Raw genomic sequence first — 14,140 nt, 5'->3', positions numbered from 1 at the left:
AAACAAATTACTCTTCATGTCCATTGTCCAGTAAGCAACTTATTTTTTATAATTATGGCGTCATCCGAGGCGTTGAGCTCTTGGTGTCGAAACTAAGCCTATGAGCTTTAATATTATGAATTAGAAAAAGTATTCTAAGTGAATTTGCTTTGTAATAACATAGACGCCCAACGTCTAAATGTGTGGAGCTTGCGTTGTTAGGTGACACTGACTAAAGGCAATTTTTGTAGCGTGTATGACTGATTTTACAAACAGCTGAATTTAAAGAAATAGAAGTAACACACAGCGGAGTAAGGCATGGTTTACTTCTCTGTATTCAAGTACTTCTGATGAAATAGAATGTCACCCTGATAAAATAAACGAATATTCTTTTCGAAACCCGAACGAGTTACACAGTGTTATTACGACTGAGCGATTTCTTTCAACTCGAATCAATAGATAAATAAGTCCAGTTAATGAGTCAGACATCGTGTCAATTATTCCGTCGGTTAACTTAGTTCAAGGTATTTTAGTTCCGGCAGTAGATAGAAATTCGATGATTTGGTTAGTTGGTTGGTGTCTGACGTCACAGAGCTAGAGCTCATGCACCTGGAGGGGTTCTTTGATATTAACATGGCCTGGCGATGACATATTGTCTTCTCTGTAAACTAAGTAAGTACGGTGTTATTTGAGTGGATTTACCTCTTACCCTGTCTCTAAGTTGGCCGTCAGAAGGCGTGTGTAGTCTGACTTTAGCCAATCGCGGCATGTGTGATAAGGGTCAAGGTAACCGTGATAGCATAATCGGATTAGTCTGTAAATGCTGTCATGGGTTCTCAAGGTTTCAGTAACTCACCACACTAACCCCTAAACTCTCGTCACAGCTCAGACTGACAAACCCATCCTCTTCCCCTAGCGTATGTCTGTCTATATATTTATATCTTGATAATGGTTAAGACTCCCTTCAAATGTTCAACCGGTAGCCATTACAGAGTCGAGTTCATGATTATTAGTCCTGTCTACTAGTGATTATCTTGGTTACACGCATATAATACGGTAAGCACGACGTTTCTGTTGTAATTTAGATCTACTCTTGAGACTGAATGTCTGATTTGGTGTGATTTCTGAGTTAGGATTTTTGTTCTGGACGAGAAGGCCCACGGCTGGGGATTAATATCACTACGTCATTGTACTATACCTGTTTACCTGGTATTGCTTATTTATTACTCTAATTATCCAAGTAGTCTGCCTGAAGTCACGAATCTCTGATCGCAATTGTAAATCAAAACGCCCCCACCTAATAATTACAAGAAAGCGGGTCACCTGTAACGAGTCCTGTTTGATGCCATCACTGTAAACTTGGGAAATTTACTTTTTCCTTGCTCAGTTTACATTATAAACTGATCGCAGTCGACCTGTAAGTTTTGAATGAGTCGTTCTGTTAGTTCTAAACAATCGAGATGTGCTCAGTACTGAGTGCTTCAGAGCAAAGGAATAGGACTGGTCGGCCAAGTGTCCGTATAGTGTGACTGGGTGGGGTGTCATTGCTGGTGTCTTGGGCATGATACTTCAGTTTCGGCATGGACTCGCCCTGCCAAAAGAAACATTATATGTACACACACCTTATGTCTCATCGTCGTCATATTACTGAAATATTGCTAAGTACGAAGTAAAACCCCAAGCATAGGCCTATATAAATATAAAATATAAAAATAAAGCTGACCACCGTCATATATGCAAAATATTTCTGAGTACCGTTGTTCTCCCACAGCAGAGGATGGGAATCACCTTGGTTTGTAAGAACACTGAATATACAGCATTGCACAGTACATAGTGCAGGGATACTTTGTAGGAACACTGTAAGCAACCAGCGCCACCAATCTCTGAAAGAACAGAGTGAGTAAGTGAGTGAAAGTTTTAACGTCGCTTTCAACAGTATTTCAGTTTTATCGCGACAATAAAACGTCAAGTACTCGATCTTCTACGGATAATTCATTTACTATTCAGTCAAAAAAGAACACCAGAAGTCACATAACAAACACAGACGGTAGTTTAAAATCACAGCTTTCCTGCCATACCAATGGTAGAGAGAAAATCAAAAATAGTATCACTTTTTACAGAATTGAAAAGTTCTGAAAGAGAGCTCACGTAATAAAAGGAATCTCGTACAGGAGCAAAGTCGCCACAGTCAAGCAATATGTGTTTGACTGTGAACCGTTGATCACAAGCAAAGCAATGAGGAGCATTTTCTCCTTTCAACAAATACCCATGCGTAGCACGTGTGTGACCGATACGACACCTCCTCAAAATGGAAGAGCGGAGACGATGCCGTGAAAGGGAAGGTGCTGGACCAACAAACTGTCTATATCGTGCAGCTTGTTGGTTGTCTGGTCATCCCACTGAGCCTGAAACAAGCGCTTGATATAGGAGCAAATAAGTGAACGCAAGTCCGAATATGGAACGTCAGTTTGGGTAATAACGGAATGCAGAGCCGCCTTCGCGGCTTCATCTGCAGCAGTACACCCATATGCCCCTTGGGACACCCATATGCCCGGGCACCTAACAAAAGACAATGATAAAATCTTCATTAAGTCGTTTAAACATCTCCCTGATAGACAGAATGTCTGGATGTACAGGCAAACTAGCCCGAATTGCCTGGAGGCAGGAAAGGGAGTCAGAGCAGATGAGAAATCTGCTACCTCCTAGCTCTCTAATGGACCGAAGTGCGCACAAAATTGCCTTGGCTTCCGCAGTAAATACAGAACAGGAATTTGGAACCGAGTTGAAATGGTTCTGGGCTCAAGGACAGCGGCAGAAGCCACCCCATCATCATTCTTGGAACCGTCAGTGAATATACGGTGATAAAATGGATACTTTGAACACATATTACTAAACTCCTGTTGGTATACCAAAGGGTTGGTGGAAGATTTCTTCAGGGAGGAACCTGAGGCTCAGTACATAACCACGGTGGATCTTCCTGGATGGGGGTGATAGTATCCAGCCCAAGTCCAGCTGCTTGCACATGTTCCTGGATGCGGACACCTAGTGGAGGAACAATGGATGGCTTCTGAGCATATAAGTCTTCAAATTCCGGATGGAAGACACAGTCAAAGGCTGGGTTGGATGGATTGGCTCTAAGCTTGGTGATATACTGTAAGGATAGTTACAGTAGTTCTTCGAAGCTCCAGGGGAGGCTCGTTTGCCTCAACATACAGACTCTCCACAGGAGAGGTACGGAAAGCACCTAAGCACAACCGTAGGGCTTGGTGATGTACAGTATTGAGTTTCTTCAACTGGGAGCGTGACGCACCTCCATAAACACTGCAGGCATAGTCTAGCTTAGAACGAATCGATAGAGCTGAAGTAGGGTTTCATGATCCCCTCCCCATCGAGCACTAGAGACAACCTTCAAAATATCAAGCGCCTTTAGGCATCTGGCTCTAAGATAATTAATGTGAGATTTAAATGTAAGGTGCTTATCGAAGATCACCCCGAGAAATTTTGCCTCCGGCACAACCTTGATGGGGGACCCATGTAAAAATACCTTGGGGTCTTCATGGGGGAAGTACTTCCGACAAAAGTGTACACAGTTAGTCTTCGACTTGGAAAACTTAAATCCGTTCTCCAGTGCCCAGGCATGGATTTTGTTAAGGCAAATCTGCAACTGTCTCTCAATAGTGTGCATACCTTTCCCTCGACAAGAGATACCAAGATCGTCCACAAAAAGGGTCATATTCATACTAGGAGATAAAACTCTGGCAAGGCTATTAATCTTAATGCTAAAGAGAGTAACTGATAAAATGCTGCCTTGAGGAACAACCTGATCTTGTTCAAAGTAGTCAGGTAGGGTAGCCCCAACCCGAACTTGGAAGTAACGATGGTCTAAGAATTTACGAATAAAGTCAGGAAGCCGACCTCTATGTCCAAATCCATGCATATCTTTCATAATGCCATATTTCGAAGTAGTGTCATATGCCTTTTCCAGATCAAAAAAGACAGATACGACATGGTCAGGATTAACGATACCGTTCTTAATAAAGGATTCTAGACGAACAAGGTGATCAACAATACTGCGATTCTTTAGAAATCCACATTGAATGTCGCTTATCAACTTATTAGTCTCCAAAAACCAGACTAAGCGATCGTTAATCATCCTCTCCATAGTCTTGCATACACAACTGGTTAAGGAAATAGGACGGTAGTTATTTGGATCTGTAGAATCCTTTCCGGGCTTTGGGATGGGGACAATAATAGCGTTTTGCCATGAGGCAGGAAAATTCCCGGAAATCCAAATGGTATTAAAAATTCCAAGAAGCACCCTCAAGGAAGATTCTAGGAAGGTGTTGTAAAAGCTGATAGTGGATATCATCTGGCCCTGGAGTTGAGTCATGGGCCTTGCTCAGGGATGCGGATAGTTCATGTAGAGAAAATGTAGATTCTTCATTTGAGGATGTAAAATCAAGAGGACTTGCCTCGGTCCGTTCCTTGCTACGCTGGAACTGAGGCAAGTAATTATCTGAAGACGAATGATGCGCAAAAGAAGCGCCCAACCTATTGGCTATGTCAAGTTTTTCTGTCAAAGAATTATTCCCGTCTTTAAGATGATTGACATTGACATTGGATTCCTTGCCTTTGATGCGTTGGATCATATTCCAGACTTTTGACATAGGGGTACGATGATTAATCTTAGAAAAATAACGTTTCCAAGAGTCACGTTTGGACTGTTTAATAGTCCTACGGGCTTTAGCTCGAGTACGCCTAACATCGTCTAAATTACCGGGAGATGGTCTACATCGGTACACGCGCTCAGCACTTTTCCTGAAACGCCTAGCTCGTTTACAGTCCTCCGTGAACCAGGGTTTCTTAATACGGGGAACCGCTACATCGATTAGCTGATCCGAGAATAACTGGATAGGATCAACTGCATCGAGAAAAAGGTCGTTAGTAAGTGTTTCACCACACAGAACAGCAAAGCGGGGCCAGTCAGCCTTATCATAATTAAAGCGTGGAAGGGAGGAAGATACCAGCTCCTCAAAGGTAAGAATGGTAGGGAAGTGATCGCTTCCGCACAGATCATCATGGACGCTCCAGCTGAATTCCAACCTTAGCCCTGCATCAGCCAGAGCTAAATCAAGGACCAAATAAGTGCCCTTTGCAAGATGAAGGTAAGTATGTGTGCCATCATTTAAGACGCATAGAGAGTTATTAGATATAAAATCCTCCAATACAGAGCCCTTCTGGTTACGTTTAGAATCACCCCAGAGAACACTGTGGGCATTAAAGTCACCCAAAAGAAGACACGGTTTAGGCAATTGATCTTGTAAATTTTGCAGCTCTTGTTGGTGAAGAGTAGAAGAAGGTGGTATATAAATAGAACAGATTGTTAATACTATACCCAGGGTGATACACACCGCCACCGCCTGCAAATCGGTGTTCAGTGCCAGTCTATTGTGTATTACACCCTGCCTAATCAAAAGAGAAGAACCCCCTGATGCCTTTCCATTCATAGACGTGGCAACAGCGTGATGAGATACATAACGTCGACATTGATAACTAGTATCAGTCATCAGGGCTTCTGCAAACTAAAAGCTATAGGATTGAGGTCTTGAGCTAACATCTGGAGCTCTGCGAGGTTACACCTCAATCCTCTACAGTTCCACTGTAAGATCTTTGTAGTAGCCATTATTAATATTTATTTGTTCTTTTTCTTTTTTCTGGACTTTTTATACATCGCTGCCCTACGCTCAGCAAAATCCTCCTGTGACAACGTTATCAATTTCCTCTGCTTTTTAACCTTGTCAACTTTAGAATCACGTCACAATGTGCGATAATACGACCCCAGGGATGTTGAGATAGGTACCAAGACCTCACCCTTGCCATTAGTATATGCAGGCAAGTCTTCGGGTGCAAAGAGATTCCTCCATATTGGATTCTCCACCAACCCTAGACATATCAGATTGCTGAGAGCTTCCCTGAGGATCAAGACAATCTGCTATATCTCTAGTGCCTAACTGTGACATTGTAGATGTGTCAGGGCTGAACGTGCTACCCCATAAGGACGGGATCTTACCAAGTGCACCTTTGGAGAGCGTCACGCCACTGGATTGCGTCTCCTTAATGCAGGATGGCGTAGTATTCGAAATTTCTGACGATCTAGGTGGTGAGGAGGTATTCGAGATTTGACTGATACGGACAGCCCACTCAGCGCCATTTTACGTCTGGGGCCCACCTACTACTGGCGATTCGCTTAACTTCCTGACCTTATTTGTAGCATCAATGCGCTTATTTCGAATCTTTTTGCTGGAGGACATGGAGTTAGTGACAACTTGCCACTCTCCAGCTTCCTCGTTGTCAGCAGCAGAGTTATCCAAAGTCCCCTTATTTTGTTGACTGGAAGGAACAGACTCGCCAGAAACCCCAATTTCCATATCATCCCCATGTCCCTCACTATAATTACCATCATCATCTCCTCGACCTTCATTCTCTTCTTTATTGTCACCTTCAACTTCATAAACATTACTATCTTTATCATCATCATCATTATCATTGCAATCGTTATCGTCATTATCGCCATTGTCATTTTCATCGCTCAACGGGCAGTCCTTTTGAAAGTGGCCTGCCTGTTTACACTTGAGGCATTTATCCTTTAAAGGACAGTCGGCCTTGAAATGTTCTTTGCTATCACAGATGTGACAGGCACGGACCTGACTTGTGTACCACAAAGGAATTCTAAAATTTCCAACCGAAATTGATTGTTAAATGATCTCGGTCACACCACTCATGTAAATACGGCGCATACCATTCTCAAGTGACCTATCAAAAAGGTAATGTTCCCGGCTGACGTGATGGACCGGGACATCAAACCTCGAATAGTGTCATCGGGCACCTCGATCGGACATCGAGATCTAACCAGGAGCCTTTGCTCCTCAACATCATATATTGGACAATCTACCCCTTTGAATGTGAAACCGCTAGCCAACAGCTGTTCCTTCACAGTTTGCGTAGCCACTCTAGAGACATCTCTAGAGACATTGATTAGTCCCTTTAAGACATTAGGCCCACTCCCCACTAACTCCTTTAGCCGATTGTATACTTCAACCGGTTGTACGCCTCCCTGTATTACAAGCTTAAGGCTTAAGGGTCTATTTACTCGCCCTGCCCACAACATTGTGGGCCAGGGCGAGAACTGCCACCCTAAAGAGAGGACCACAACTATGCGTTTGGAACAGTGTAGATGCTAGATACGATATTACAAAGTGGAAATGCACTAAACTATGTACAGGCTATTTACAGAGAGGCTAGTGAATACGTCCTGCCGCTAAGAGCGACAGAACGTAATGTCGCACCACCCTCAGACTGGGTGACCACTAAACAAAAGCTGAGAGCACAAAGGCTAGTTCCACGGCCAGCCAAGGACTAACTCTATTTACAACCCCGCTCACCCACTAGCCAAGAGAACAACTAAACTTCGTGCAAGGATGTTCTGAAAGAACACTGTAAACGGCAGCACCATTTACATTTTGTAGGAAAACAGAAAGTACAGTATTCCCCGTACTTGCCACCACCATGCTTTGTAGGGACACTGCACGGACATTGCGCCACGATATTTTTGTAGGAAGAATGTAAGGATACCATACCACCATGCTTTGTAGGCACATTGTAAGGACATGGCGCCACGATGTTTTGTAGGAACAATGTAAGGATACCACACCACCATGCTTTGAAGGCATATTTTAAGGACATGGCACCACGATGTTTTTGAGGAACAATGTAAGGATACCACACCACCATGCTTTGTATGCACATCGTAAGGACATGGCGCCACAATGTTTTGTAGGAAGAATGTAAGGATACCACACCACCATGCTTTGTATGCACATTGTAAGTACATGGCACCACGATGCTTTGTAGGAACAATGTAAGGATTCCACACCACCATGCTTTGAAGGCATATTGTAAGGACATGGCACCACGATGTTTTGTAGGAAGAATGTAAGGATACCACACCACCATGCTTTGTATGCACATTGTAAGGACATGGCGCCACGATGTTTTGTAGGAACAATGTAAGGATTCCACACCACCATGCTTTGAAGGCATATTATAAGGACATGGCACCGCGATGTTTTTGAGGAAGAATGTAAGGATACCACACCACCATGCTTTGTATGCACATTGTAAGGACATGGCGCCACGATGTTTTGTAGGAAGAATGTAAGGATTCCACACCACCATGCTTTGTATGCACATTGTAAGGACATGGCGCCACGATGTTTTGTAGGAACAATGTAAGGATTCCACACCACCATGCTTTGTATGCACATTGTAAGGACATGGCGCCATCATGTTTTTGTAGGGACACTGAAAGGACACGGTGTAACCCATGCTATGTAACGACAGCACCCCTGGGCACACGGACTAACAGGTGATATAAACCGTTAAGGTTCAACTGGAACGCCTCCACGTTACTTTCACGTGAGTCGTAATCAAATCTTTGTTCATCTGAGTCGTCTCGAAGAGTGTTTACCCACATCCCGTCCTGTGACAGCTTTGTGACAAATGCAGTAATAAGTTTCAAATAAACCAACGTCACAAACGGTGAGGTTTAATTATATCATGTTTTTCGCTCGTGAGTTTGTTCGCCATCAGAGAACAGATCTATTACAATGACATTTGTTCTAAGCATTAAAGTATGTTTGTGTGGCTGTGAAGCTTTTTGTTTATCTAAATGAAGTCAAACCTTTTGACATTTAACTGTGGACAATACTTTTCTTTGGTTGGCGGTCTGATGTGTGATTTAAACACTTTGCAAAAGCAGTTTTTAACACTGAAAGTTTCAATTTCTAGACAACGGTGCTGACGAACTTGATATTCTGGCGTTTGCATTCTATCGGCTGTTTCAAACATTAGTCTGCGTTTAGTCTTGGACGGGAAATTGTACCCGACAGGTAAATCGTAGCACGCAGTAAAATGTCCTTGTCATTGCTGAGGGTGCCGAGTGGGGCGCTAATTGGTATAGATGTACACTTTTTCTTGTCTACCGTCATTATCTTCATGCGGAGAGCCGATCTCCATTGACAGTCTGGCGCTAAGGCAGTGTCTAGCTTATAAGGGGCAGGCCATTTGGACGTGTAACAATCCGATTCAATGGAACGGGTGCATTCAGCTTTACTGGAGATCTCGAGCCACGTGGCGTACATCTCCCGGAAATACAACAATATAGCGTCACTGGAGTCTAAGAGGGACGGAATACGTTTGTACGGAGGCATGACATTGTCTGTTCTAGGTTCGCTATCGGTAGAGAACAACAGAGAACCTGAGGGAGAACATAAATCAGTCAATGATGATTGAGAAATGTCTGGTATTAAATGGGTGAATATTGAGCAAAGCCCTGGACGCGAAGCAGGAATCCAACATGAAACACGCATGCTAGAGTCAAAACTTTCATGGAAGAGATGAAAACCCAGGCTTGCGTTAAGAAGCATTAAAACTCAAATACAGAAGACAGCTAATATCCTCTGTAGACTTCCATTACCTTACGAGACAGTATGACAGGTATTAAATCACGTGACGTAGACATTAATTCAATAGTTGTATGGCTGCAGGAGCGGGCTTAGCATAAATACAATATGAACTCTGGTAAAGCAAAAACTGAAATATGCGGAGAGTTTCATAACAGTCTCGTTCATTGTGCTTAACTATCAGTTAATATACAGTACTGAGAGATACACTGAAAGCCAAGCATATTAGAAGATGCCACTTGACAGAATACCTATACCCAGGAAGTATTGTGTTGATTTAACACGCTGAGTAACTCAAACATACAACGCAGGGCTTACAATAAATGTACATAGATCTCTGCTACAAATTACTATTTACACTGCTGTTATAAATCTTGATTGCATCAGCCATGGACAATGGCCTTTTTTTGTCAATATGCACCAGAATGGAAACAGACATTGCTTTCAAAGTGTGGTGTCGCGTTTAATTTCTCCTCATGATATACTTGCGGCTAATGACTGTGTTCAGTCTCTGTCGTAACATCAGTTGGCTGTCTTTCAACACATGCCTGTGATGATCTTTGATGCGTGTGTGGGATTTTGGCGGCTATAGTTGACAACCACGGGGAGAGGGGTTGTCCACGGGTAGCATTTGTCCTTATTTTACCTGTTTTCGACAGTGAGCTTCCTTTGTTTGTGGTAAAAATTTTTGTGGCCTCTATTACAGCCTCTAATTTACATGTATTAGAAGACAAAACACTTCATACTCCTGGTTTAATTCGGTTGAATAACAGTCGTTTTTTTTAGTATACATTCCCATGAAAAATAATGCAAGATCATTTGGGTAAACCTCTTCTTTCAATATTGTCCTGAATACGTGTACAGTCTCTCAGCATTCACATGAACATATTTCTGAGAAAAATGAGGCCAAAGTGGATAGTGGTTAAAACGGCTGAGCCAGGCTGGTAGTAGAGCCTCTCTGCACTCTACAGAGCCCTTTCTCAGTTGTTCCTCACCGAAAGACAGAAGTTCTGACATATTATTGGAACACTCCGTAATTTTAACGTGTCCTACTTAAATTACAGCAAGAATTTCTAATTGGGTCTACCTGTCAGGTTATTCTCTAAATTACCAGCTAGGTCACTGGCTTCCGGTCAACGTTTCCAGGACATCGGCTATATGACCATGACGAATTGAACACCGATTGGTTTCTCAGGGAATTGTTATCGCCCCACGGGACCTACGACATTCCTTCTTGATTTGGTCACCTATCGAATGATTCCTAGAGCGGGACACCTTGGAAGCACTAGGTTACAGCCAGGAGAGGATGGTCACAGGAAACTGGAAAACTGTAAACATTCGATCTAGCCAAATATTTAGCTCCGTGACCTTTTAGCGGGACAGACATTTTGTGGAATACACTAACGACGTGCGTGCCGTCAGAATACCTTGTGAATAATGTTGATTTATCACAGATCAGGAGATAAATTCTCAGTGAACTTTAATGTGTTTTGTTTAATTCCTCTTGATGAAAACTCAGACTGAAATCTGGGTATATGAAATTCTTTAAGTATCATTGTCGCTTCACATTTGCCTTTCTTGTCCTAGAGACAGCAAGAATTTATGCTTAGCATGATACTTCTGCTATATCTACCAACACACTATGCACTTTGCAGCGAATCATGGCCGAGTGTTCACGGTGTTTGCCTTTCAATCGCTATGACACACCATGTACGGCTTCAAACCCAGCCTTGAACAGGCAATTCAAATATTTCCCCACCTTCACTGCCCATTGGGGGCCTTGCTGACAACAAGCGTTCTCGCACTTCAAGGTTCGTTTAAGATCACACTCTTCCACCAGTATAGTGCGCATATTTGTTCATAACACGTGGGAGTGTTCGTCAGTAACTTGTCAAAGGTTGGTGGTTTTCCTTCATCCATAAAACCTGACCACCATAGTATAAGAGATAAAATTCTTGAGAATGTCGTTTAACAACAGTCAAATATATTAAGCATTCGGTGTGTATTTTACTTGTAAACCGAGGAACCGTTGCAATTAGTGATTGTAGTATTATTCACTTATATCTATTTTGTTTATCTTTCTGGAATTCACACGTCATAAGGCACTTTTTGTTTTTACATTTAAAGGTTTGATGTAAGATATCGAAATGTGCAAATCATTGTTTGGGCTAAATATCCATATACACACATATATGCTTTTTGTCCAACAAAAGCTTTATATCAAGCATTTCTCAAAACTAGCCTCAGTGTTTGGGCAAAATACCACTTTCTCATGATAATAATGTGGTTCTCCATTAGAAAAAATGTCTACAGGTATATAGAAATATCTTTCTCATTAGACATAAACTCTCGTTTTAGGCCTACATATTATTTAGGAAATCACGACGATGAATGTATTTAAAGTCCATGAAACCAGAAAATACTTTCTCCAGAAATCGCCCTAAACACCTCACCCTTTGGCTCTTGCCTCTGCTCCCTTACCCTTCCAGGTACCATCACAGATTGGAAGGATCATGAGCCACTAACCCAGGTCAGTTCACACTGGTCAAACAGACGGCTTCGTCTGATTCTGGATTAAACCTATAGGCTTCCAACTTGGCCTGATTAAATTGGCGTTCTGGAAAGTGGACAGCTATTCTGACGTCAAAGGCCAGTTAGATGTGTGTTTATAATCAAACGCTGGCCTGTTATGTTATAAGCATTCTTGACAGTTCTTGGCATATTCATGACCATTTGACATCACTATACAGATGACCGTTGTTCGGTGGTTATGTCCTGGTGGTTATTGATGTGCTATCAGGAAAATCATGCCCCACTTCCCTTTATAGTCAATAAGAAAAATCGAGACCCCATTGTAACAGGAGACAAATCTGATTAAGGATGTTGTGTGAACCGGTATAAAATCAATAGCATTCAAAGCCCCTGACCCTAACGCCATTAAGCTTAAGTCTTCCGTCATTTATAAGACAGTGTGTTTAAGTTCACCTTGTTAACGATGGTCTTCTTTCGTAACTCATTCTGCTGAAGCATGGCACCACATAACCTCAAGTTTTATGACAGCAATTTGTGTTATCTAAGGATGTATAACCAAATTTTTGTCAAAAGCATAGCTGTACATTGCAAATCGAATGTTGGTTTTCTGAACTGACATTCCCATATAATCAAAGTCAAATTTCTGTTCGAGAGTCACAGGAAGTTTCTTTGAGAGTCCAATTTTGCAGAGCAGATGTCTCGCTGTTAGAGCAATCGTTTCGTATGAATAACTACGATTTTATGTCAGCCTGTTTCATGGTTGTATACGATGTGACCGGAGAAGGAAACTACTCAAACTATGCCAACGCAGTGGTTCTTATTCAATTGTCCAAAAGAATTTGCCAAAAGGCTCTTCCCCATAAGTGATGAGATAAAGTTGAATCAAGAACATCAAGTCTTGGTGTATGTGAAAAACAAGGTTATCACATATTTATGTATAACGCGTAGAATAATTTCTCGTGCTCATATTCAAAGATCAAAACAAAACTTTGTCGTCCAGATGTACGTGATAACTTGACATTTATCATTCCATAGCCATTAATGCTGATGGTGCTTTTATTGGTTTTCTTTCCTAATTGCATAAAGGCCTGGATTACTTAAGATACGATGTAGCCAAATAAATAAACCGGGGAAGGTAGCTACAGTATCGTGTAGCCACATATCGTGATAGCATACACAGGTTGTTCATTATTTACAAAGAGCCGTGAGTTGTCTCACACCACCTTCACTATATACCTCTCACGATCATTTCAAGAAAATCAAGAGGCTTCCGATTATTTTATTTATTTACAATAAAACACCAGTAAGCTTTCAGACTGCTAAAATCTACAATAAATATCTGAGAAGTCGTATCTCTTGAAAACTTTGTTGTCGTTGCAATACCTTGTTTTTATTCAAATTCACATTTGTTTCTCTGAGTTAAATAATACATTTGTCATTGTGCTACTGGCTCCCTGTCCGCTATATATTGGTATCATTTCCGCGCGATATTCCTGTCAACTGTAGTTTCCCTATTCAGTCTATAGGCCCAGCCAGCCAGATCTGTGGGATGGACTAAGCTAATTACAGATGAACTCTTAAGAGATAATGTCATATCTTTCGCAGTCCTGTCGAATTCCTGTCAACCTATTTAGGGAAATGCGACCAAGCGTGTTTCAGATGTTCGGAACTGCAACGAGATTAAACACGATTTCTTAAGCGGCGAGTTGCGTAAAAACCTTCGTGACACGTTCAAGATGAAATCTCTGCTTTTCGCGGTTAAGCAATTTCGTCTTATGAAATATTCATATTGGGAATTTGACGAGGGGTATCGGTAGAATTTCTCGACGGCTTCTAGATATAGGTGACGTGTATTGGTCAATCATTCCCAGGACATATCCATCTGTTTCTTCTTCCCGCTCACTTTTAGCCATATGTTGTACTCGCGTACATGTACGTGTATATACTCCTACCACAGACATCAGACGTGTTCAAATCCTTTGTGTCGCGAGAACCCACCAGCCAACCAAACCAGCTCATCTCAGCCCTATGTTGACATAACATGCACATCTGTCTGACATACATGTACACTTAAATCAACCGACTAAACGTGTACAGCTCAGAGCCTT

Source organism: Liolophura sinensis, chromosome 1 (assembly GCF_032854445.1).
Source record: "Liolophura sinensis isolate JHLJ2023 chromosome 1, CUHK_Ljap_v2, whole genome shotgun sequence".
Lineage (NCBI taxonomy): Eukaryota > Metazoa > Mollusca > Polyplacophora > Chitonida > Chitonidae > Liolophura > Liolophura sinensis.
This window is presented reverse-complemented; position numbering follows the sequence as displayed.